Source organism: Ascaphus truei, chromosome 19 (genome assembly GCF_040206685.1).
Source record: "Ascaphus truei isolate aAscTru1 chromosome 19, aAscTru1.hap1, whole genome shotgun sequence".
Classification (NCBI taxonomy): domain Eukaryota; kingdom Metazoa; phylum Chordata; class Amphibia; order Anura; family Ascaphidae; genus Ascaphus; species Ascaphus truei.
In genome coordinates, this window is record NC_134501.1 from 33,270,343 (window position 1) to 33,292,448 (window position 22,106).

General features: G+C 36.1%; 17 non-coding genes across 17 annotated transcripts; all 17 read left to right on the forward strand.

The window, feature by feature from the left end:
- The first annotated feature begins 953 nt into the window (after positions 1-953).
- On the forward strand, positions 954-1,025 carry TRNAA-CGC (transfer RNA alanine (anticodon CGC)). The gene has a single exon. It is a non-coding gene; the product is annotated as a tRNA-Ala (tRNA).
- Positions 1,026-2,260: 1,235 nt separating this feature from the next.
- On the forward strand, positions 2,261-2,332 carry TRNAA-CGC (transfer RNA alanine (anticodon CGC)). Its single transcript has one exon. It is a non-coding gene; the product is annotated as a tRNA-Ala (tRNA).
- A 1,237-nt stretch (positions 2,333-3,569) lies between these two features.
- On the forward strand, positions 3,570-3,641 carry TRNAA-CGC (transfer RNA alanine (anticodon CGC)). Its single transcript has one exon. It is a non-coding gene; the product is annotated as a tRNA-Ala (tRNA).
- A 1,235-nt stretch (positions 3,642-4,876) lies between these two features.
- On the forward strand, positions 4,877-4,948 carry TRNAA-CGC (transfer RNA alanine (anticodon CGC)). The gene has a single exon. It is a non-coding gene; the product is annotated as a tRNA-Ala (tRNA).
- Positions 4,949-6,183: 1,235 nt separating this feature from the next.
- Positions 6,184-6,255, forward strand: TRNAA-CGC (transfer RNA alanine (anticodon CGC)). The gene has a single exon. It is a non-coding gene; the product is annotated as a tRNA-Ala (tRNA).
- Positions 6,256-7,490: 1,235 nt separating this feature from the next.
- On the forward strand, positions 7,491-7,562 carry TRNAA-CGC (transfer RNA alanine (anticodon CGC)). Its single transcript has one exon. It is a non-coding gene; the product is annotated as a tRNA-Ala (tRNA).
- Positions 7,563-8,799: 1,237 nt separating this feature from the next.
- TRNAA-CGC (transfer RNA alanine (anticodon CGC)) lies at positions 8,800-8,871 on the forward strand. Its single transcript has one exon. It is a non-coding gene; the product is annotated as a tRNA-Ala (tRNA).
- Positions 8,872-10,108: 1,237 nt separating this feature from the next.
- Positions 10,109-10,180, forward strand: TRNAA-CGC (transfer RNA alanine (anticodon CGC)). Its single transcript has one exon. It is a non-coding gene; the product is annotated as a tRNA-Ala (tRNA).
- A 1,235-nt stretch (positions 10,181-11,415) lies between these two features.
- On the forward strand, positions 11,416-11,487 carry TRNAA-CGC (transfer RNA alanine (anticodon CGC)). Its single transcript has one exon. It is a non-coding gene; the product is annotated as a tRNA-Ala (tRNA).
- Positions 11,488-12,723: 1,236 nt separating this feature from the next.
- On the forward strand, positions 12,724-12,795 carry TRNAA-CGC (transfer RNA alanine (anticodon CGC)). The gene has a single exon. It is a non-coding gene; the product is annotated as a tRNA-Ala (tRNA).
- Positions 12,796-14,031: 1,236 nt separating this feature from the next.
- On the forward strand, positions 14,032-14,103 carry TRNAA-CGC (transfer RNA alanine (anticodon CGC)). Its single transcript has one exon. It is a non-coding gene; the product is annotated as a tRNA-Ala (tRNA).
- A 1,237-nt stretch (positions 14,104-15,340) lies between these two features.
- On the forward strand, positions 15,341-15,412 carry TRNAA-CGC (transfer RNA alanine (anticodon CGC)). Its single transcript has one exon. It is a non-coding gene; the product is annotated as a tRNA-Ala (tRNA).
- A 1,235-nt stretch (positions 15,413-16,647) lies between these two features.
- TRNAA-CGC (transfer RNA alanine (anticodon CGC)) lies at positions 16,648-16,719 on the forward strand. Its single transcript has one exon. It is a non-coding gene; the product is annotated as a tRNA-Ala (tRNA).
- A 1,131-nt stretch (positions 16,720-17,850) lies between these two features.
- Positions 17,851-17,922, forward strand: TRNAA-CGC (transfer RNA alanine (anticodon CGC)). Its single transcript has one exon. It is a non-coding gene; the product is annotated as a tRNA-Ala (tRNA).
- A 1,222-nt stretch (positions 17,923-19,144) lies between these two features.
- Positions 19,145-19,216, forward strand: TRNAA-CGC (transfer RNA alanine (anticodon CGC)). The gene has a single exon. It is a non-coding gene; the product is annotated as a tRNA-Ala (tRNA).
- A 1,235-nt stretch (positions 19,217-20,451) lies between these two features.
- TRNAA-CGC (transfer RNA alanine (anticodon CGC)) lies at positions 20,452-20,523 on the forward strand. Its single transcript has one exon. It is a non-coding gene; the product is annotated as a tRNA-Ala (tRNA).
- Positions 20,524-21,759: 1,236 nt separating this feature from the next.
- On the forward strand, positions 21,760-21,831 carry TRNAA-UGC (transfer RNA alanine (anticodon UGC)). The gene has a single exon. It is a non-coding gene; the product is annotated as a tRNA-Ala (tRNA).
- Positions 21,832-22,106: the final 275 nt, after the last annotated feature.

A 22,106-nucleotide genomic window follows, 5' to 3' on the forward strand; every position in this document is an offset into this window, starting at 1 on the left:
CAGCAGACTCTCTGGATCTACCCTTTCATAGTTATAGGGTCTTCTATGACTAGTCATCTTAGCAGGATAAATGTACAGAATTACTTAGTTGCCTTGATTTTGTGAACCAGCTGAATACAAAGCATCACACTATTAGGTTCACACATACAGTTGAGAATCAACAAATACCCTTTTTAGACTTCGATTTAAAGTGGATAACACCGAACAAACTGATAAATACATAAAAGCTACTGATTGTAACAACCTTCAATAGTTCTCCAGAATTGGGGAACAATTTCCCCTTGAATCAGCATATGCAATTAAAGAGGATTGCAAGTGAACCCAGGAATATTGGAAGACTTCTAACAGAAATGGCTGGTACATTTGCTGCTAGAGGGTATTTTGATAACATTTTATACCAACATATGGAAAAGGTTAATACACTTGATATCCCCTTATTCTATCACATCAAATAAGATTAGAAACAGTATATTAAGACAGTGGAAGACAATCAATAGCGATTCTAAGTTCAATATGATTTCTAAGAACCCATCATTTTTTTCTTTTAAAAATATATATATGGATTTTTGGTTATGTTCTGTGTTACTATAGTTGCTCACAGTTATATTTTGATGTTTTTTCAGTGTCTCCCTGGACCTACTAAATGTTTCACCATTGTACACTAACGGGGATTCATCACATCAATTTTTGTTTCATTAGATGTCATGTCCTATTTGTGTGCTTATCACTGAGATGGACTCCAGGATGGTGCTATGAAAAACTGTTGATGGACTTTGGACAGACATTTTTCAAAATTTCTTCCAACCAATCCTTGCTAGTATGATTTTCCCACCTATCACGCACAAAGCAGGGGTTCGATTCCCAGACAGGGAAGTCATTTAAATGTTATTTGACATGACTACATATTATATCGTCTCTTATTTGGTCTCCCATCAAAACGGTTTGCAAAAGAAGGGGATGTAGCTAAGTGGTAGAGCGCATGCTTCGCATGTATGAGGTCCTGGGTTCAATCCCCAGCATCTCCATTCTTTTTCTTCTTTCAAAACATTTAAATTACACATTTACAATGCTAACACTTCCTCTAACTGTATTTACATAGCAGTCCCAGTAACTGTTTTAGGGGTACGGTAACTGCTAAAGACAACATGCTTCTGTTATATTTGCTTGTGTAAGAGAAGAGCTCAACTTGTTGGCAAGATGGTGATTCATTTGAGAAAAACCATATCTTAGAAAAGAAGTAAAATTGCACAGTAACTAGTTGTTTGCTTTGGTCTGAACCCTACTGTAAAATTTCTGAAAGGTTAGCTTCAGCAGACTCTCTGGATCTACCCTTTCATAGTTATAGGGTCTTCTATGACTAGTCATCTTAGCAGGATAAATGTACAGAATTACTTAGTTGCCTTGATTTTGTGAACCAGCTGAATACAAAGCATCACACTATTAGGTTCACACATACAGTTGAGAATCAACAAATACCCTTTTTAGACTTCGATTTAAAGTGGATAACACCGTACAAACTGATAAATACATAAAAGCTACTGATTGTAACAACCTTCAATAGTTCTCCAGAATTGGGGAACAATTTCCCCTTGAATCAGCATATGCAATTAAAGAGGAATTTAAGTGAACCGAGGAATATTGGAAGACATCTAACAGAAATGGCTGGTACATTTGCTGCTAGAGGGTATTTTGATAACATTTTATACCAACATATGGAAAAGGTTAATACACTTGATATCCCCTTATTCTATCACATCAAATAAGATTAGAAACAGTATATTAAGACAGTGGAAGACAATCAATAGCGATTCTAAGTTCAATATGATTTCTAAGAACCCATCATTTTTTTCTTTTAAAAATATATATATGGATTTTTGGTTATGTTCTGTGTTACTATAGTTGCTCACAGTTATATTTTGATGTTTTTTCAGTGTCTCCCTGGACCTACTAAATGTTTCACCATTGTACACTAACGGGGATTCATCACATCAATTTTTGTTTCATTAGATGTCATGTCCTATTTGTGTGCTTATCACTGAGATGGACTCCAGGATGGTGCTATGAAAAACTGTTGATGGACTTTGGACAGACATTTTTCAAAATTTCTTCCAACCAATCCTTGCTAGTATAATTTCCCACCTATCACGCACAAAGCAGGGGTTCGATTCCCAGACAGGGAAGTCATTTAAATGTTATTTGACATGACTACATATTATATCGTCTCTTATCTGGTCTCCCATCAAAACAGTTTGCAAAAGAAGGGGATGTAGCTCAGTGGTAGAGCGCATGCTTCGCATGTATGAGGTCCTGGGTTCAATCCCCAGCATCTCCATTCTTTTTCTTCTTTCAAAACATTGAAATTACACATTTACAATGCTAACACTTCCTCTAACTGTATTTACATAGCAGTCCCAGTAACTGTTTTAGGGGTACGGTAACTGCTAAAGACAACATGCTTCTGTTATATTTGCTTGTGTAAGAGAAGAGCTCAACTTGTTGGCAAGATGGTGATTCATTTGAGAAAAACCATATCTTAGAAAAGAAGTAAAATTGCACAGTAACTAGTTGTTTGCTTTGGTCTGAACCCTACTGTAAAATTTCTGAAAGGTGAGCTTCAGCAGACTCTCTGGATCTACCCTTTCATAGTTATAGGGTCTTCTATGACTAGTCATCTTAGCAGGATAAATGTACAGAATTACTTAGTTGCCTTGATTTTGTGAACCAGCTGAATACAAAGCATCACACTATTAGGTTCACACATACAGTTGAGAATCAACAAATACCCTTTTTAGACTTCGATTTAAAGTGGATAACACCGTACAAACTGATAAATACATAAAAGCTACTGATTGTAACAACCTTCAATAGTTCTCCAGAATTGGGGAACAATTTCCCCTTGAATCAGCGTATGCAATTAAAGAGGATTGCAAGTGAACCCAGGAATATTGGAAGACTTCTAACAGAAATGGCTGGTACATTTGCTGCTAGAGGGTATTTTGATAACATTTTATACCAACATATGGAAAAGGTTAATACACTTGATATCCCCTTATTCTATCACATCAAATAAGATTAGAAACAGTATATTAAGACAGTGGAAGACAATCAATAGCGATTCTAAGTTCAATATGATTTCTAAGAACCCATCATTTTTTTCTTTTAAAAATATATATATATAGATTTTTGGTTATGTTCTGTGTTACTATAGTTGCTCACAGTTATATTTTGATGTTTTTTCAGTGTCTCCCTGGACCTACTAAATGTTTCACCATTGTACACTAACGGGGATTCATCACATCAATTTTTGTTTCATTAGATGTCATGTCCTATTTGTGTGCTTATCACTGAGATGGACTCCAGGATGGTGCTATGAAAAACTGTTGATGGACTTTGGACAGACATTTTTCAAAATTTCTTCCAACCAATCCTTGCTAGTATAATTTCCCACCTATCACGCACAAAGCAGGGGTTCGATTCCCAGACAGGGAAGTCATTTAAATGTTATTTGACATGACTACATATTATATCGTCTCTTATCTGGTCTCCCATCAAAACAGTTTGCAAAAGAAGGGGATGTAGCTCAGTGGTAGAGCGCATGCTTCGCATGTATGAGGTCCTGGGTTCAATCCCCAGCATCTCCATTCTTTTTCTTCTTTCAAAACATTGAAATTACACATTTACAATGCTAACACTTCCTCTAACTGTATTTACATAGCAGTCCCAGTAACTGTTTTAGGGGTACGGTAACTGCTAAAGACAACATGCTTCTGTTATATTTGCTTGTGTAAGAGAAGAGCTCAACTTGTTGGCAAGATGGTGATTCATTTGAGAAAAACCATATCTTAGAAAAGAAGTAAAATTGCACAGTAACTAGTTGTTTGCTTTGGTCTGAACCCTACTGTAAAATGTCTGAAAGGTTAGCTTCAGCAGACTCTCTGGATCTACCCTTTCATAGTTATAGGGTCTTCTATGACTAGTCATCTTAGCAGGATAAATGTACAGAATTACTTAGTTGCCTTGATTTTGTGAACCAGCTGAATACAAAGCATCACACTATTAGGTTCACACATACAGTTGAGAATCAACAAATACCCTTTTTAGACTTCGATTTAAAGTGGATAACACCGAACAAACTGATAAATACATAAAAGCTACTGATTGTAACAACCTTCAATAGTTCTCCAGAATTGGGGAACAATTTCCCCTTGAATCAGCATATGCAATTAAAGAGGATTGCAAGTGAACCCAGGAATATTGGAAGACTTCTAACAGAAATGGCTGGTACATTTGCTGCTAGAGGGTATTTTGATAACATTTTATACCAACATATGGAAAAGGTTAATACACTTGATATCCCCTTATTCTATCACATCAAATAAGATTAGAAACAGTATATTAAGACAGTGGAAGACAATCAATAGCGATTCTAAGTTCAATATGATTTCTAAGAACCCATCATTTTTTTCTTTTAAAAATATATATATGGATTTTTGGTTATGTTCTGTGTTACTATAGTTGCTCACAGTTATATTTTGATGTTTTTTCAGTGTCTCCCTGGACCTACTAAATGTTTCACCATTGTACACTAACGGGGATTCATCACATCAATTTTTGTTTCATTAGATGTCATGTCCTATTTGTGTGCTTATCACTGAGATGGACTCCAGGATGGTGCTATGAAAAACTGTTGATGGACTTTGGACAGACATTTTTCAAAATTTCTTCCAACCAATCCTTGCTAGTATAATTTCCCACCTATCACGCACAAAGCAGGGGTTCGATTCCCAGACAGGGAAGTCATTTAAATGTTATTTGACATGACTACATATTATATCGTCTCTTATCTGGTCTCCCATCAAAACAGTTTGCAAAAGAAGGGGATGTAGCTCAGTGGTAGAGCGCATGCTTCGCATGTATGAGGTCCTGGGTTCAATCCCCAGCATCTCCATTCTTTTTCTTCTTTCAAAACATTGAAATTACACATTTACAATGCTAACACTTCCTCTAACTGTATTTACATAGCAGTCCCAGTAACTGTTTTAGGGGTACGGTAACTGCTAAAGACAACATGCTTCTGTTATATTTGCTTGTGTAAGAGAAGAGCTCAACTTGTTGGCAAGATGGTGATTCATTTGAGAAAAACCATATCTTAGAAAAGAAGTAAAATTGCACAGTAACTAGTTGTTTGCTTTGGTCTGAACCCTACTGTAAAATTTCTGAAAGGTTAGCTTCAGCAGACTCTCTGGATCTACCCTTTCATAGTTATAGGGTCTTCTATGACTAGTCATCTTAGCAGGATAAATGTACAGAATTACTTAGTTGCCTTGATTTTGTGAACCAGCTGAATACAAAGCATCACACTATTAGGTTCACACATACAGTTGAGAATCAACAAATACCCTTTTTAGACTTCGATTTAAAGTGGATAACACCGTACAAACTGATAAATACATAAAAGCTACTGATTGTAACAACCTTCAATAGTTCTCCAGAATTGGGGAACAATTTCCCCTTGAATCAGCATATGCAATTAAAGAGGATTGCAAGTGAACCCAGGAATATTGGAAGACTTCTAACAGAAATGGCTGGTACATTTGCTGCTAGAGGGTATTTTGATAACATTTTATACCAACATATGGAAAAGGTTAATACACTTGATATCCCCTTATTCTATCACATCAAATAAGATTAGAAACAGTATATTAAGACAGTGGAAGACAATCAATAGCGATTCTAAGTTCAATATGATTTCTAAGAACCCATCATTTTTTTCTTTAAAAAATATATATATGGATTTTTGGTTATGTTCTGTGTTACTATAGTTGCTCACAGTTATATTTTGATGTTTTTTCAGTGTCTCCCTGGACCTACTAAATGTTTCACCATTGTACACTAACGGGGATTCATCACATCAATTTTTGTTTCATTAGATGTCATGTCCTATTTGTGTGCTTATCACTGAGATGGACTCCAGGATGGTGCTATGAAAAACTGTTGATGGACTTTGGACAGACATTTTTCAAAATTTCTTCCAACCAATCCTTGCTAGTATAATTTCCCACCTATCACGCACAAATCAGGGGTTCGATTCCCAGACAGGGAAGTCATTTAAATGTTATTTGACATGACTACATATTATATCGTCTCTTATCTGGTCTCCAATCAAAACAGTTTGCAAAAGAAGGGGATGTAGCTCAGTGGTAGAGCGCATGCTTCGCATGTATGAGGTCCTGGGTTCAATCCCCAGCATCTCCATTCTTTTTCTTCTTTGAAAACATTGAAATTACACATTTACAATGCTAACACTTCCTCTAACTGTATTTACATAGCAGTCCCAGTAACTGTTTTAGGGGTACGGTAACTGCTAAAGACAACATGCTTCTGTTATATTTGCTTGTGTAAGAGAAGAGCTCAACTTGTTGGCAAGATGGTGATTCATTTGAGAAAAACCATATCTTTGAAAAGAAGTAAAATTGCACAGTAACTAGTTGTTTGCTTTGGTCTGAACCCTACTGTAAAATTTCTGAAAGGTGAGCTTCAGCAGACTCTCTGGATCTACCCTTTCATAGTTATAGGGTCTTCTATGACTAGTCATCTTAGCAGGATAAATGTACAGAATTACTTAGTTGCCTTGATTTTGTGAACCAGCTGAATACAAAGCATCACACTATTAGGTTCACACATACAGTTGAGAATCAACAAATACCCTTTTTAGACTTCGATTTAAAGTGGATAACACCGTACAAACTGATAAATACATAAAAGCTACTGATTGTAACAACCTTCAATAGTTCTCCAGAATTGGGGAACAATTTCCCCTTGAATCAGCATATGCAATTAAAGAGGATTGCAAGTGAACCCAGGAATATTGGAAGACTTCTAACAGAAATGGCTGGTACATTTGCTGCTAGAGGGTATTTTGATAACATTTTATACCAACATATGGAAAAGGTTAATACACTTGATATCCCCTTATTCTATCACATCAAATAAGATTAGAAACAGTATATTAAGACAGTGGAAGACAATCAATAGCGATTCTAAGTTCAATATGATTTCTAAGAACCCATCATTTTTTTCTTTTAAAAATATATATATGGATTTTTGGTTATGTTCTGTGTTACTATAGTTGCTCACAGTTATATTTTGATGTTTTTTCAGTGTCTCCCTGGACCTACTAAATGTTTCACCATTGTACACTAACGGGGATTCATCACATCAATTTTTGTTTCATTAGATGTCATGTCCTATTTGTGTGCTTATCACTGAGATGGACTCCAGGATGGTGCTATGAAAAACTGTTGATGGACTTTGGACAGACATTTTTCAAAATTTCTTCCAACCAATCCTTGCTAGTATAATTTCCCACCTATCACGCACAAAGCAGGGGTTCGATTCCCAGACAGGGAAGTCATTTAAATGTTATTTGACATGACTACATATTATATCGTCTCTTATCTGGTCTCCCATCAAAACAGTTTGCAAAAGAAGGGGATGTAGCTCAGTGGTAGAGCGCATGCTTCGCATGTATGAGGTCCTGGGTTCAATCCCCAGCATCTCCATTCTTTTTCTTCTTTCAAAACATTGAAATTACACATTTACAATGCTAACACTTCCTCTAACTGTATTTACATAGCAGTCCCAGTAACTGTTTTAGGGGTACGGTAACTGCTAAAGACAACATGCTTCTGTTATATTTGCTTGTGTAAGAGAAGAGCTCAACTTGTTGGCAAGATGGTGATTCATTTGAGAAAAACCATATCTTAGAAAAGAAGTAAAATTGCACAGTAACTAGTTGTTTGCTTTGGTCTGAACCCTACTGTAAAATTTCTGAAAGGTGAGCTTCAGCAGACTCTCTGGATCTACCCTTTCATAGTTATAGGGTCTTCTATGACTAGTCATCTTAGCAGGATAAATGTACAGAATTACTTAGTTGCCTTGATTTTGTGAACCAGCTGAATACAAAGCATCACACTATTAGGTTCACACATACAGTTGAGAATCAACAAATACCCTTTTTAGACTTCGATTTAAAGTGGATAACACCGTACAAACTGATAAATACATAAAAGCTACTGATTGTAACAACCTTCAATAGTTCTCCAGAATTGGGGAACAATTTCCCCTTGAATCAGCGTATGCAATTAAAGAGGATTGCAAGTGAACCCAGGAATATTGGAAGACTTCTAACAGAAATGGCTGGTACATTTGCTGCTAGAGGGTATTTTGATAACATTTTATACCAACATATGGAAAAGGTTAATACACTTGATATCCCCTTATTCTATCACATCAAATAAGATTAGAAACAGTATATTAAGACAGTGGAAGACAATCAATAGCGATTCTAAGTTCAATATGATTTCTAAGAACCCATCATTTTTTTCTTTTAAAAATATATATATATAGATTTTTGGTTATGTTCTGTGTTACTATAGTTGCTCACAGTTATATTTTGATGTTTTTTCAGTGTCTCCCTGGACCTACTAAATGTTTCACCATTGTACACTAACGGGGATTCATCACATCAATTTTTGTTTCATTAGATGTCATGTCCTATTTGTGTGCTTATCACTGAGATGGACTCCAGGATGGTGCTATGAAAAACTGTTGATGGACTTTGGACAGACATTTTTCAAAATTTCTTCCAACCAATCCTTGCTAGTATAATTTCCCACCTATCACGCACAAAGCAGGGGTTCGATTCCCAGACAGGGAAGTCATTTAAATGTTATTTGACATGACTACATATTATATCGTCTCTTATCTGGTCTCCCATCAAAACAGTTTGCAAAAGAAGGGGATGTAGCTCAGTGGTAGAGCGCATGCTTCGCATGTATGAGGTCCTGGGTTCAATCCCCAGCATCTCCATTCTTTTTCTTCTTTCAAAACATTGAAATTACACATTTACAATGCTAACACTTCCTCTAACTGTATTTACATAGCAGTCCCAGTAACTGTTTTAGGGGTACGGTAACTGCTAAAGACAACATGCTTCTGTTATATTTGCTTGTGTAAGAGAAGAGCTCAACTTGTTGGCAAGATGGTGATTCATTTGAGAAAAACCATATCTTAGAAAAGAAGTAAAATTGCACAGTAACTAGTTGTTTGCTTTGGTCTGAACCCTACTGTAAAATTTCTGAAAGGTGAGCTTCAGCAGACTCTCTGGATCTACCCTTTCATAGTTATAGGGTCTTCTATGACTAGTCATCTTAGCAGGATAAATGTACAGAATTACTTAGTTGCCTTGATTTTGTGAACCAGCTGAATACAAAGCATCACACTATTAGGTTCACACATACAGTTGAGAATCAACAAATACCCTTTTTAGACTTCGATTTAAAGTGGATAACACCGTACAAACTGATAAATACATAAAAGCTACTGATTGTAACAACCTTCAATAGTTCTCCAGAATTGGGGAACAATTTCCCCTTGAATCAGCGTATGCAATTAAAGAGGATTGCAAGTGAACCCAGGAATATTGGAAGACTTCTAACAGAAATGGCTGGTACATTTGCTGCTAGAGGGTATTTTGATAACATTTTATACCAACATATGGAAAAGGTTAATACACTTGATATCCCCTTATTCTATCACATCAAATAAGATTAGAAACAGTATATTAAGACAGTGGAAGACAATCAATAGCGATTCTAAGTTCAATATGATTTCTAAGAACCCATCATTTTTTTCTTTTAAAAATATATATATATAGATTTTTGGTTATGTTCTGTGTTACTATAGTTGCTCACAGTTATATTTTGATGTTTTTTCAGTGTCTCCCTGGACCTACTAAATGTTTCACCATTGTACACTAACGGGGATTCATCACATCAATTTTTGTTTCATTAGATGTCATGTCCTATTTGTGTGCTTATCACTGAGATGGACTCCAGGATGGTGCTATGAAAAACTGTTGATGGACTTTGGACAGACATTTTTCAAAATTTCTTCCAACCAATCCTTGCTAGTATAATTTCCCACCTATCACGCACAAAGCAGGGGTTCGATTCCCAGACAGGGAAGTCATTTAAATGTTATTTGACATGACTACATATTATATCGTCTCTTATCTGGTCTCCCATCAAAACAGTTTGCAAAAGAAGGGGATGTAGCTCAGTGGTAGAGCGCATGCTTCGCATGTATGAGGTCCTGGGTTCAATCCCCAGCATCTCCATTCTTTTTCTTCTTTCAAAACATTGAAATTACACATTTACAATGCTAACACTTCCTCTAACTGTATTTACATAGCAGTCCCAGTAACTGTTTTAGGGGTACGGTAACTGCTAAAGACAACATGCTTCTGTTATATTTGCTTGTGTAAGAGAAGAGCTCAACTTGTTGGCAAGATGGTGATTCATTTGAGAAAAACCATATCTTAGAAAAGAAGTAAAATTGCACAGTAACTAGTTGTTTGCTTTGGTCTGAACCCTACTGTAAAATGTCTGAAAGGTTAGCTTCAGCAGACTCTCTGGATCTACCCTTTCATAGTTATAGGGTCTTCTATGACTAGTCATCTTAGCAGGATAAATGTACAGAATTACTTAGTTGCCTTGATTTTGTGAACCAGCTGAATACAAAGCATCACACTATTAGGTTCACACATACAGTTGAGAATCAACAAATACCCTTTTTAGACTTCGATTTAAAGTGGATAACACCGTACAAACTGATAAATACATAAAAGCTACTGATTGTAACAACCTTCAATAGTTCTCCAGAATTGGGGAACAATTTCCCCTTGAATCAGCGTATGCAATTAAAGAGGATTGCAAGTGAACCCAGGAATATTGGAAGACTTCTAACAGAAATGGCTGGTACATTTGCTGCTAGAGGGTATTTTGATAACATTTTATACCAACATATGGAAAAGGTTAATACACTTGATATCCCCTTATTCTATCACATCAAATAAGATTAGAAACAGTATATTAAGACAGTGGAAGACAATCAATAGCGATTCTAAGTTCAATATGATTTCTAAGAACCCATAATTTTTTTCTTTTAAAAATATATATATGGATTTTTGGTTATGTTCTGTGTTACTATAGTTGCTCACAGTTATATTTTGATGTTTTTTCAGTGTCTCCCTGGACCTACTAAATGTTTCACCATTGTACACTAACGGGGATTCATCACATCAATTTTTGTTTCATTAGATGTCATGTCCTATTTGTGTGCTTATCACTGAGATGGACTCCAGGATGGTGCTATGAAAAACTGTTGATGGACTTTGGACAGACATTTTTCAAAATTTCTTCCAACCAATCCTTGCTAGTATAATTTCCCACCTATCACGCACAAAGCAGGGGTTCGATTCCCAGACAGGGAAGTCATTTAAATGTTATTTGACATGACTACATATTATATCGTCTCTTATCTGGTCTCCCATCAAAACAGTTTGCAAAAGAAGGGGATGTAGCTCAGTGGTAGAGCGCATGCTTCGCATGTATGAGGTCCTGGGTTCAATCCCCAGCATCTCCATTCTTTTTCTTCTTTCAAAACATTGAAATTACACATTTACAATGCTAACACTTCCTCTAACTGTATTTACATAGCAGTCCCAGTAACTGTTTTAGGGGTACGGTAACTGCTAAAGACAACATGCTTCTGTTATATTTGCTTGTGTAAGAGAAGAGCTCAACTTGTTGGCAAGATGGTGATTCATTTGAGAAAAACCATATCTTAGAAAAGAAGTAAAATTGCACAGTAACTAGTTGTTTGCTTTGGTCTGAACCCTACTGTAAAATGTCTGAAAGGTTAGCTTCAGCAGACTCTCTGGATCTACCCTTTCATAGTTATAGGGTCTTCTATGACTAGTCATCTTAGCAGGATAAATGTACAGAATTACTTAGTTGCCTTGATTTTGTGAACCAGCTGAATACAAAGCATCACACTATTAGGTTCACACATACAGTTGAGAATCAACAAATACCCTTTTTAGACTTCGATTTAAAGTGGATAACACCGTACAAACTGATAAATACATAAAAGCTACTGATTGTAACAACCTTCAATAGTTCTCCAGAATTGGGGAACAATTTCCCCTTGAATCAGCGTATGCAATTAAAGAGGATTGCAAGTGAACCCAGGAATATTGGAAGACTTCTAACAGAAATGGCTGGTACATTTGCTGCTAGAGGGTATTTTGATAACATTTTATACCAACATATGGAAAAGGTTAATACACTTGATATCCCCTTATTCTATCACATCAAATAAGATTAGAAACAGTATATTAAGACAGTGGAAGACAATCAATAGCGATTCTAAGTTCAATATGATTTCTAAGAACCCATAATTTTTTTCTTTTAAAAATATATATATGGATTTTTGGTTATGTTCTGTGTTACTATAGTTGCTCACAGTTATATTTTGATGTTTTTTCAGTGTCTCCCTGGACCTACTAAATGTTTCACCATTGTACACTAACGGGGATTCATCACATCAATTTTTGTTTCATTAGATGTCATGTCCTATTTGTGTGCTTATCACTGAGATGGAGTCCAGGATGGTGCTATGAAAAACTGTTGATGGACTTTGAACAGACATTTTTCAAAATTTCTTCCAACCAATCCTTGCTAGTATGATTTTCCCACCTATCACGCACAAAGCAGGGGTTCGATTCCCAGACAGGGAAGTCATTTAAATGTTATTTGACATGACTACATATTATATCGTCTCTTATTTGGTCTCCCATCAAAACGGTTTGCAAAAGAAGGGGATGTAGCTAAGTGGTAGAGCGCATGCTTCGCATGTATGAGGTCCTGGGTTCAATCCCCAGCATCTCCATTCTTTTTCTTCTTTCAAAACATTGAAATTACACATTTACAATGCTAACACTTCCTCTAACTGTATTTACATAGCAGTCCCAGTAACTGTTTTAGGGGTACGGTAACTGCTAAAGACAACATGCTTCTGTTATATTTGCTTGTGTAAGAGAAGAGCTCAACTTGTTGGCAAGATGGTGATTCATTTGAGAAAAACCATATCTTAGAAAAGAAGTAAAATTGCACAGTAACTAGTTGTTTGCTTTGGTCTGAACCCTACTGTAAAATTTCTGAAAGGTTAGCTTCAGCAGACTCTCTGGATCTACCCTTTCATAGTTATAGGGTCTTCTATGACTAGTCATCTTAGCAGGATAAATGTACAGAATTACTTAGTTGCCTTGATTTTGTGAACCAGCTGAATACAAAGCATCACACTATTAGGTTCACACATACAGTTGAGAATCAACAAATACCCTTTTTAGACTTCGATTTAAAGTGGATAACACCGTACAAACTGATAAATACATAAAAGCTACTGATTGTAACAACCTTCAATAGTTCTCCAGAAATGGTGAACAATTTCCCCTTGAATCAGCGTATGCAATTAAAGAGGAATTTAAGTGAACCGAGGAATATTGGAAGACATCTAACAGAAATGGCTGGTACATTTGCTGCTAGAGGGTATTTTGATAACATTTTATACCAACATATGGAAAAGGTTAATACACTTGATATCCCCTTATTCTATCACATCAAATAAGATTAGAAACAGTATATTAAGACAGTGGAAGACAATCAATAGCGATTCTAAGTTCAATATGATTTCTAAGAACCCATCATTTTTTTCTTTTAAAAATATATATATGGATTTTTGGTTATGTTCTGTGTTACTATAGTTGCTCACAGTTATATTTTGATGTTTTTTCAGTGTCTCCCTGGACCTACTAAATGTTTCACCATTGTACACTAACGGGGATTCATCACATCAATTTTTGTTTCATTAGATGTCATGTCCTATTTGTGTGCTTATCACTGAGATGGACTCCAGGATGGTGCTATGAAAAACTGTTGATGGACTTTGGACAGACATTTTTCAAAATTTCTTCCAACCAATCCTTGCTAGTATGATTTTCCCACCTATCACGCACAAAGCAGGGGTTCGATTCCCAGACAGGGAAGTCATTTAAATGTTATTTGACATGACTACATATTATATCGTCTCTTATTTGGTCTCCCATCAAAACGGTTTGCAAAAGAAGGGGATGTAGCTAAGTGGTAGAGCGCATGCTTCGCATGTATGAGGTCCTGGGTTCAATCCCCAGCATCTCCATTCTTTTTCTTCTTTCAAAACATTGAAATTACACATTTACAATGCTAACACTTCCTCTAACTGTATTTACATAGCAGTCCCAGTAACTGTTTTAGGGGTACGGTAACTGCTAAAGACAACATGCTTCTGTTATATTTGCTTGTGTAAGAGAAGAGCTCAACTTGTTGGCAAGATGGTGATTCATTTGAGAAAAACCATATCTTAGAAAAGAAGTAAAATTGCACAGTAACTAGTTGTTTGCTTTGGTCTGAACCCTACTGTAAAATGTCTGAAAGGTTAGCTTCAGCAGACTCTCTGGATCTACCCTTTCATAGTTATAGGGTCTTCTATGACTAGTCATCTTAGCAGGATAAATGTACAGAATTACTTAGTTGCCTTGATTTTGTGAACCAGCTGAATACAAAGCATCACACTATTAGGTTCACACATACAGTTGAGAATCAACAAATACCCTTTTTAGACTTCGATTTAAAGTGGATAACACCGTACAAACTGATAAATACATAAAAGCTACTGATTGTAACAACCTTCAATAGTTCTCCAGAATTGGGGAACAATTTCCCCTTGAATCAGCGTATGCAATTAAAGAGGATTGCAAGTGAACCCAGGAATATTGGAAGACTTCTAACAGAAATGGCTGGTACATTTGCTGCTAGAGGGTATTTTGATAACATTTTATACCAACATATGGAAAAGGTTAATACACTTGATATCCCCTTATTCTATCGCATCAAATAAGATTAGAAACAGTATATTAAGACAGTGGAAGACAATCAATAGCGATTCTAAGTTCAATATGATTTCTAAGAACCCATCATTTTTTTCTTTTAAAAAAATATATATATGGATTTTTGGTTATGTTCTGTGTTACTATAGTTGCTCACAGTTATATTTTGATGTTTTTTCAGTGTCTCCCTGGACCTACTAAATGTTTCACCATTGTACACTAACGGGGATTCATCACATCAATTTTTGTTTCATTAGATGTCATGTCCTATTTGTGTGCTTATCACTGAGATGGACTCCAGGATGGTGCTATGAAAAACTGTTGATGGACTTTGGACAGACATTTTTCAAAATTTCTTCCAACCAATCCTTGCTAGTATAATTTCCCACCTATCACGCACAAAGCAGGGGTTCGATTCCCAGACAGGGAAGTCATTTAAATGTTATTTGACATGACTACATATTATATCGTCTCTTATTTGTTCTCCCATCAAAACAGTTTGCAAAAGAAGGGGATGTAGCTCAGTGGTAGAGCGCATGCTTCGCATGTATGAGGTCCTGGGTTCAATCCTCAGCATCTCCATTCTTTTTCTTCTTTCAAAACATTGAAATTACACATTTACAATGCTAACACTTCCTCTAACTGTATTTACATAGCAGTCCCAGTAACTGTTTTAGGGGTACGGTAACTGCTAAAGACAACATGCTTCTGTTATATTTGCTTGTGTAAGAGAAGAGCTCAACTTGTTGGCAAGATGGTGATTCATTTGAGAAAAACCATATCTTAGAAAAGAAGTAAAATTGCACAGTAACTAGTTGTTTGCTTTGGTCTGAACCCTACTGTAAAATGTCTGAAAGGTAAGCTTCAGCAGACTCTCTGGATCTACCCTTTCATAGTTATAGGGTCTTCTATGACTAGTCATCTTAGCAGGATAAATGTACAGAATTACTTAGTTGCCTTGATTTTGTGAACCAGCTGAATACAAAGCATCACACTATTAGGTTCACACTTACAGTTGAGAATCAACAAATACCCTTTTTAGACTTCGATTTAAAGTGGATAACACCGTACAAACTGATAAATACATAAAAGCTACTGATTGTAACAACCTTCAATAGTTCTCCAGAATTGGGGAACAATTTCCCCTTGAATCAGCGTATGCAATTAAAGAGGATTGCAAGTGAACCCAGGAATATTGGAAGACTTCTAACAGAAATGGCTGGTACATTTGCTGCTAGAGGGTATTTTGATAACATTTTATACCAACATATGGAAAAGGTTAATACACTTGATATCCCCTTATTCTATCACATCAAATAAGATTAGAAACAGTATATTAAGACAGTGGAAGACAATCAATAGCGATTCTAAGTTCAATATGATTTCTAAGAACCCATCATTTTTTTCTTTTAAAAATATATATATGGATTTTTGGTTATGTTCTGTGTTACTATAGTTGCTCACAGTTATATTTTGATGTTTTTTCAGTGTCTCCCTGGACCTACTAAATGTTTCACCATTGTACACTAACGGGGATTCATCACATCAATTTTTGTTTCATTAGATGTCATGTCCTATTTGTGTGCTTATCACTGAGATGGACTCCAGGATGGTGCTATGAAAAACTGTTGATGGACTTTGGACAGACATTTTTCAAAATTTCTTCCAACCAATCCTTGCTAGTATAATTTCCCACCTATCACGCACAAAGCAGGGGTTCGATTCCCAGACAGGGAAGTCATTTAAATGTTATTTGACATGACTACATATTATATCGTCTCTTATCTGGTCTCCCATCAAAACAGTTTGCAAAAGAAGGGGATGTAGCTCAGTGGTAGAGCGCATGCTTCGCATGTATGAGGTCCTGGGTTCAATCCCCAGCATCTCCATTCTTTTTCTTCTTTCAAAACATTGAAATTACACATTTACAATGCTAACACTTCCTCTAACTGTATTTACATAGCAGTCCCAGTAACTGTTTTAGGGGTACGGTAACTGCTAAAGACAACATGCTTCTGTTATATTTGCTTGTGTAAGAGAAGAGCTCAACTTGTTGGCAAGATGGTGATTCATTTGAGAAAAACCATATCTTAGAAAAGAAGTAAAATTGCACAGTAACTAGTTGTTTGCTTTGGTCTGAACCCTACTGTAAAATGTCTGAAAGGTTAGCTTCAGCAGACTCTCTGGATCTACCCTTTCATAGTTATAGGGTCTTCTATGACTAGTCATCTTAGCAGGATAAATGTACAGAATTACTTAGTTGCCTTGATTTTGTGAACCAGCTGAATACAAAGCATCACACTATTATGTTCACACTTACAGTTGAGAATCAACAAATACCCTTTATAGACTTCGATTTAAAGTGGATAACACCGTACAAACTGATAAATACATAAAAGCTACTGATTGTAACAACCTTCAATAGTTCTCCAGAATTGGGGAACAATTTCCCCTTGAATCAGCATATGCAATTAAAGAGGATTGCAAGTGAACCCAGGAATATTGGAAGACTTCTAACAGAAATGGCTGGTACATTTGCTGCTAGAGGGTATTTTGATAACATTTTATACCAACATATGGAAAAGGTTAATACACTTGATATCCCCTTATTCTATCACATCAAATAAGATTAGAAACAGTATATTAAGACAGTGGAAGACAATCAATAGCGATATTTTGATGTTTTTTCAGTGTCTCCCTGGACCTACTAAATGTTTCACCATTGTACACTTTCGGGGATTCATCACATCAATTTTTGTTTCATTAGATGTCATGTCCTATTTGTGTGCTTATCACTGAGATGGACTCCAGGATGGTGCTATGAAAAACTGTTGATGGACTTTGGACAGAAATTTTTCAAAATTTCTTCCAACCAATCCTTGCTAGTATAATTTCCCACCTATCACGCACAAAGCAGGGGTTCGATTCCCAGACAGGGAAGTCATTTAAATGTTATTTGACATGACTACATATTATATCGTCTCTTATTTGGTCTCCCATCAAAACAGTCTGCAAAAGAAGGGGATGTAGCTCAGTGGTAGAGCGCATGCTTCGCATGTATGAGGTCCTGGGTTCAATCCCCAGCATCTCCATTCTTTTTCTTCTTTCAAAACATTGAAATTACACATTTACAATGCTAACACTTCCTCTAACTGTATTTACATAGCAGTCCCAGTAACTGTTTTAGGGGTACGGTACTGCTAAAGACAACATGCTTCTGTTATATTTGCTTGTGTAAGAGAAGAGCTCAACTTGTTGGCAAGATGGTGATTCATTTGAGAAAAACCATATCTTAGAAAAGAAGTAAAATTGCACAGTAACTAGTTGTTTGCTTTGGTCTGAACCCTACTGTAAAATGTCGGAAAGGTTAGCTTCAGCAGACTCTCTGGATCTACCCTTTCATAGTTATAGGGTCTTCTATGACTAGTCATCTGTACAGAATTACTTAGTTGCCTTGATTTTGTGAACCAGCTGAATACAAAGCATCACACTATTAGGTTCACACTTACAGTTGAGAATCAACAAATACCCTTTTTAGACTTCGATTTAAAGTGGATAACACCGTACAAACTGATAAATACATAAAAGCTACTGATTGTAACAACCTTCAATAGTTCTCCAGAATTGGGGAACAATTTCCCCTTGAATCAGCGTATGCAATTAAAGAGGATTGCAAGTGAACCCAGGAATATTGGAAGACTTCTAACAGAAATGGCTGGTACATTTGCTGCTAGAGGGTATTTTGATAACATTTTATACCAACATATGGAAAAGGTTAATACACTTGATATCCCCTTATTCTATCGCATCAAATAAGATTAGAAACAGTATATTAAGACAGTGGAAGACAATCAATAGCGATTCTAAGTTCAATATGATTTCTAAGAACCCATCATTTTTTTCTTTTAAAAAAATATATATATGGATTTTTGGTTATGTTCTGTGTTACTATAGTTGCTCACAGTTATATTTTGATGTTTTTTCAGTGTCTCCCTGGACCTACTAAATGTTTCACCATTGTACACTAACGGGGATTCATCACATCAATTTTTGTTTCATTAGATGTCATGTCCTATTTGTGTGCTTATCACTGAGATGGAGTCCAGGATGGTGCTATGAAAAACTGTTGATGGACTTTGGACAGACATTTTTCAAAATTTCTTCCAACCAATCCTTGCTAGTATAATTTCCCACCTATAACGCACAAGCAGAGGTTCGATTCCCAGACAGGGAAGTCATTTAAATGTTATTTTACATGACTACATATTGTATCGTCTCTTATTTGGTCTCCCATCAAAACAGTTTGCAAAAGAAGGGGATGTAGCTCAGTGGTAGAGCGCATGCTTCGCATGTATGAGGTCCTGGGTTCAATCCCCAGCATCTCCATTCTTTTTCTTCTTTCAAAACATTGAAATTACACATTTACAATGCTAACACTTCCTCTAACTGTATTTACATAGCAGTCCCAGTAACTGTTTTAGGGGTACGGTACTGCTAAAGACAACATGCTTCTGTTATATTTGCTTGTGTAAGAGAAGAGCTCAACTTGTTGGCAAGATGGTGATTCATTTGAGAAAAACCATATCTTAGAAAAGAAGTAAAATTGCACAGTAACTGGTTGTTTGCTTTGGTCTGAACCCTACTGTAAAATTTCTGAAAGGTTAGCTTCAGCAGACTCTCTGGATCTACCCTTTCATAGTTATAGGGTCTTCTATGACTAGTCATCTTAGCAGGATAAATGTACAGAATTACTTAGTTGCCTTGATTTTGTGAACCAGCTGAATACAAAGCATCACACTATTATGTTCACACTTACAGTTGAGAATCAACAAATACCCTTTTTAGACTTCGATTTAAAGTGGATAACACCGTACAAACTGATAAATACATAAAAGCTACTGATTGTAACAACCTTCAATAGTTCTCCAGAATTGGGGAACAATTTCCCCTTGAATCAGCGTATGCAATTAAAGAGGATTGCAAGTGAACCCAGGAATATTGGAAGACTTCTAACAGAAATGGCTGGTACATTTGCTGCTAGAGGGTATTTTGATAACATTTTATACCAACATATGGAAAAGGTTAATACACTTGATATCCCCTTATTCTATCGCATCAAATAAGATTAGAAACAGTATATTAAGACAGTGGAAGACAATCAATAGCGATTCTAAGTTCAATATGATTTCTAAGAACCCATCATTTTTTTCTTTTAAAAAAATATATATATGGATTTTTGGTTATGTTCTGTGTTACTATAGTTGCTCACAGTTATATTTTGATGTTTTTTCAGTGTCTCCCTGGACCTACTAAATGTTTCACCATTGTACACTAACGGGGATTCATCACATCAATTTTTGTTTCATTAGATGTCATGTCCTATTTGTGTGCTTATCACTGAGATGGAGTCCAGGATGGTGCTATGAAAAACTGTTGATGGACTTTGGACAGACATTTTTCAAAATTTCTTCCAACCAATCCTTGCTAGTATAATTTCCCACCTATAACGCACAAGCAGAGGTTCGATTCCCAGACAGGGAAGTCATTTAAATGTTATTTTACATGACTACATATTGTATCGTCTCTTATTTGGTCTCTCATCAAAACAGTCTGCAAAAGAAGGGGATGTAGCTCAGTGGTAGAGCGCATGCTTCGCATGTATGAGGTCCTGGGTTCAATCCCCAGCATCTCCATTCTTTTTCTTCTTTCAAAACATTGAAATTACACATTTACAATGCTAACACTTCCTCTAACTGTATTTACATAGCAGTCCCAGTAACTGTTTTAGGGGTACGGTAACTGCTAAAGACAACATGCTTCTGTTATATTTGCTTGTGTAAGAGAAGAGCTCAACTTGTTGGCAAGATGGTGATTCATTTGAGAAAAACCATATCTTAGAAAAGAAGTAAAATTGCACAGTAACTAGTTGTTTGCTTTGGTCTGAACCCTACTGTAAAATGTCTGAAAGGTTAGCTTCAGCAGACTCTCTGGATCTACCCTTTCATAGTTATAGGGTCTTCTGTGACTAGTCATCTTAGCAGGATAAATGTACAGAATTACTTAGTTGCCTTGATTTTGTGAACCAGCTGAATACAAAGCATCACACTATTATGTTCACACTTACAGTTGAGAATCAACAAATACCCTTTTTAGACTTCGATTTAAAGTGGATAACACCGTACAAACTGATAAATACATAAAAGCTACTGATTGTAACAACCTTCAATAGTTCTCCAGAATTGGGGAACAATTTCCCCTTGAATCAGCGTATGCAATTAAAGAGGATTGCAAGTGAACCCAGGAATATTGGAAGACTTCTAACAGAAATGGCTGGTACATTTGCTGCTAGAGGGTATTTTGATAACATTTTATACCAACATATGGAAAAGGTTAATACACTTGATATCCCCTTATTCTATCGCATCAAATAAGATTAGAAACAGTATATTAAGACAGTGGAAGACAATCAATAGCGATTCTAAGTTCAATATGATTTCTAAGAACCCATCATTTTTTTCTTTAAAAAAAATATATATATGGATTTTTGGTTATGTTCTGTGTTACTATAGTTGCTCACAGTTATATTTTGATGTTTTTTCAGTGTCTCCCTGGACCTACTAAATGTTTCACCATTGTACACTAACGGGGATTCATCACATCAATTTTTGTTTCATTAGATGTCATGTCCTATTTGTGTGCTTATCACTGAGATGGAGTCCAGGATGGTGCTATGAAAAACTGTTGATGGACTTTGGACAGACATTTTTCAAAATTTCTTCCAACCAATCCTTGCTAGTATAATTTCCCACCTATAACGCACAAGCAGAGGTTCGATTCCCAGACAGGGAAGTCATTTAAATGTTATTTTACATGACTACATATTGTATCGTCTCTTATTTGGTCTCCCATCAAAACAGTTTGCAAAAGAAGGGGATGTAGCTCAGTGGTAGAGCGCATGCTTTGCATGTATGAGGTCCTGGGTTCAATCCCCAGTATCTCCATTCTTTTTCTTCTTTCAAAACATTGAAATTACACATTTACAATGCTAACACTTCCTCTAACTGTATTTACATAGCAGTCCCAGTAACTGTTTTAGGGGTACGGTAACTGCTAAAGACAACATGCTTCTGTTATATTTGCTTGTGTAAGAGAAGAGCTAAACTTGTTGGCAAGATGGTGATTCATTTGAGAAAAACCATATCTTAGAAAAGAAGTAAAATTGCACAGTAACTATTTGTTTGCTTTGGTCTGAACCCTACTGTAAAATGTCTGAAAG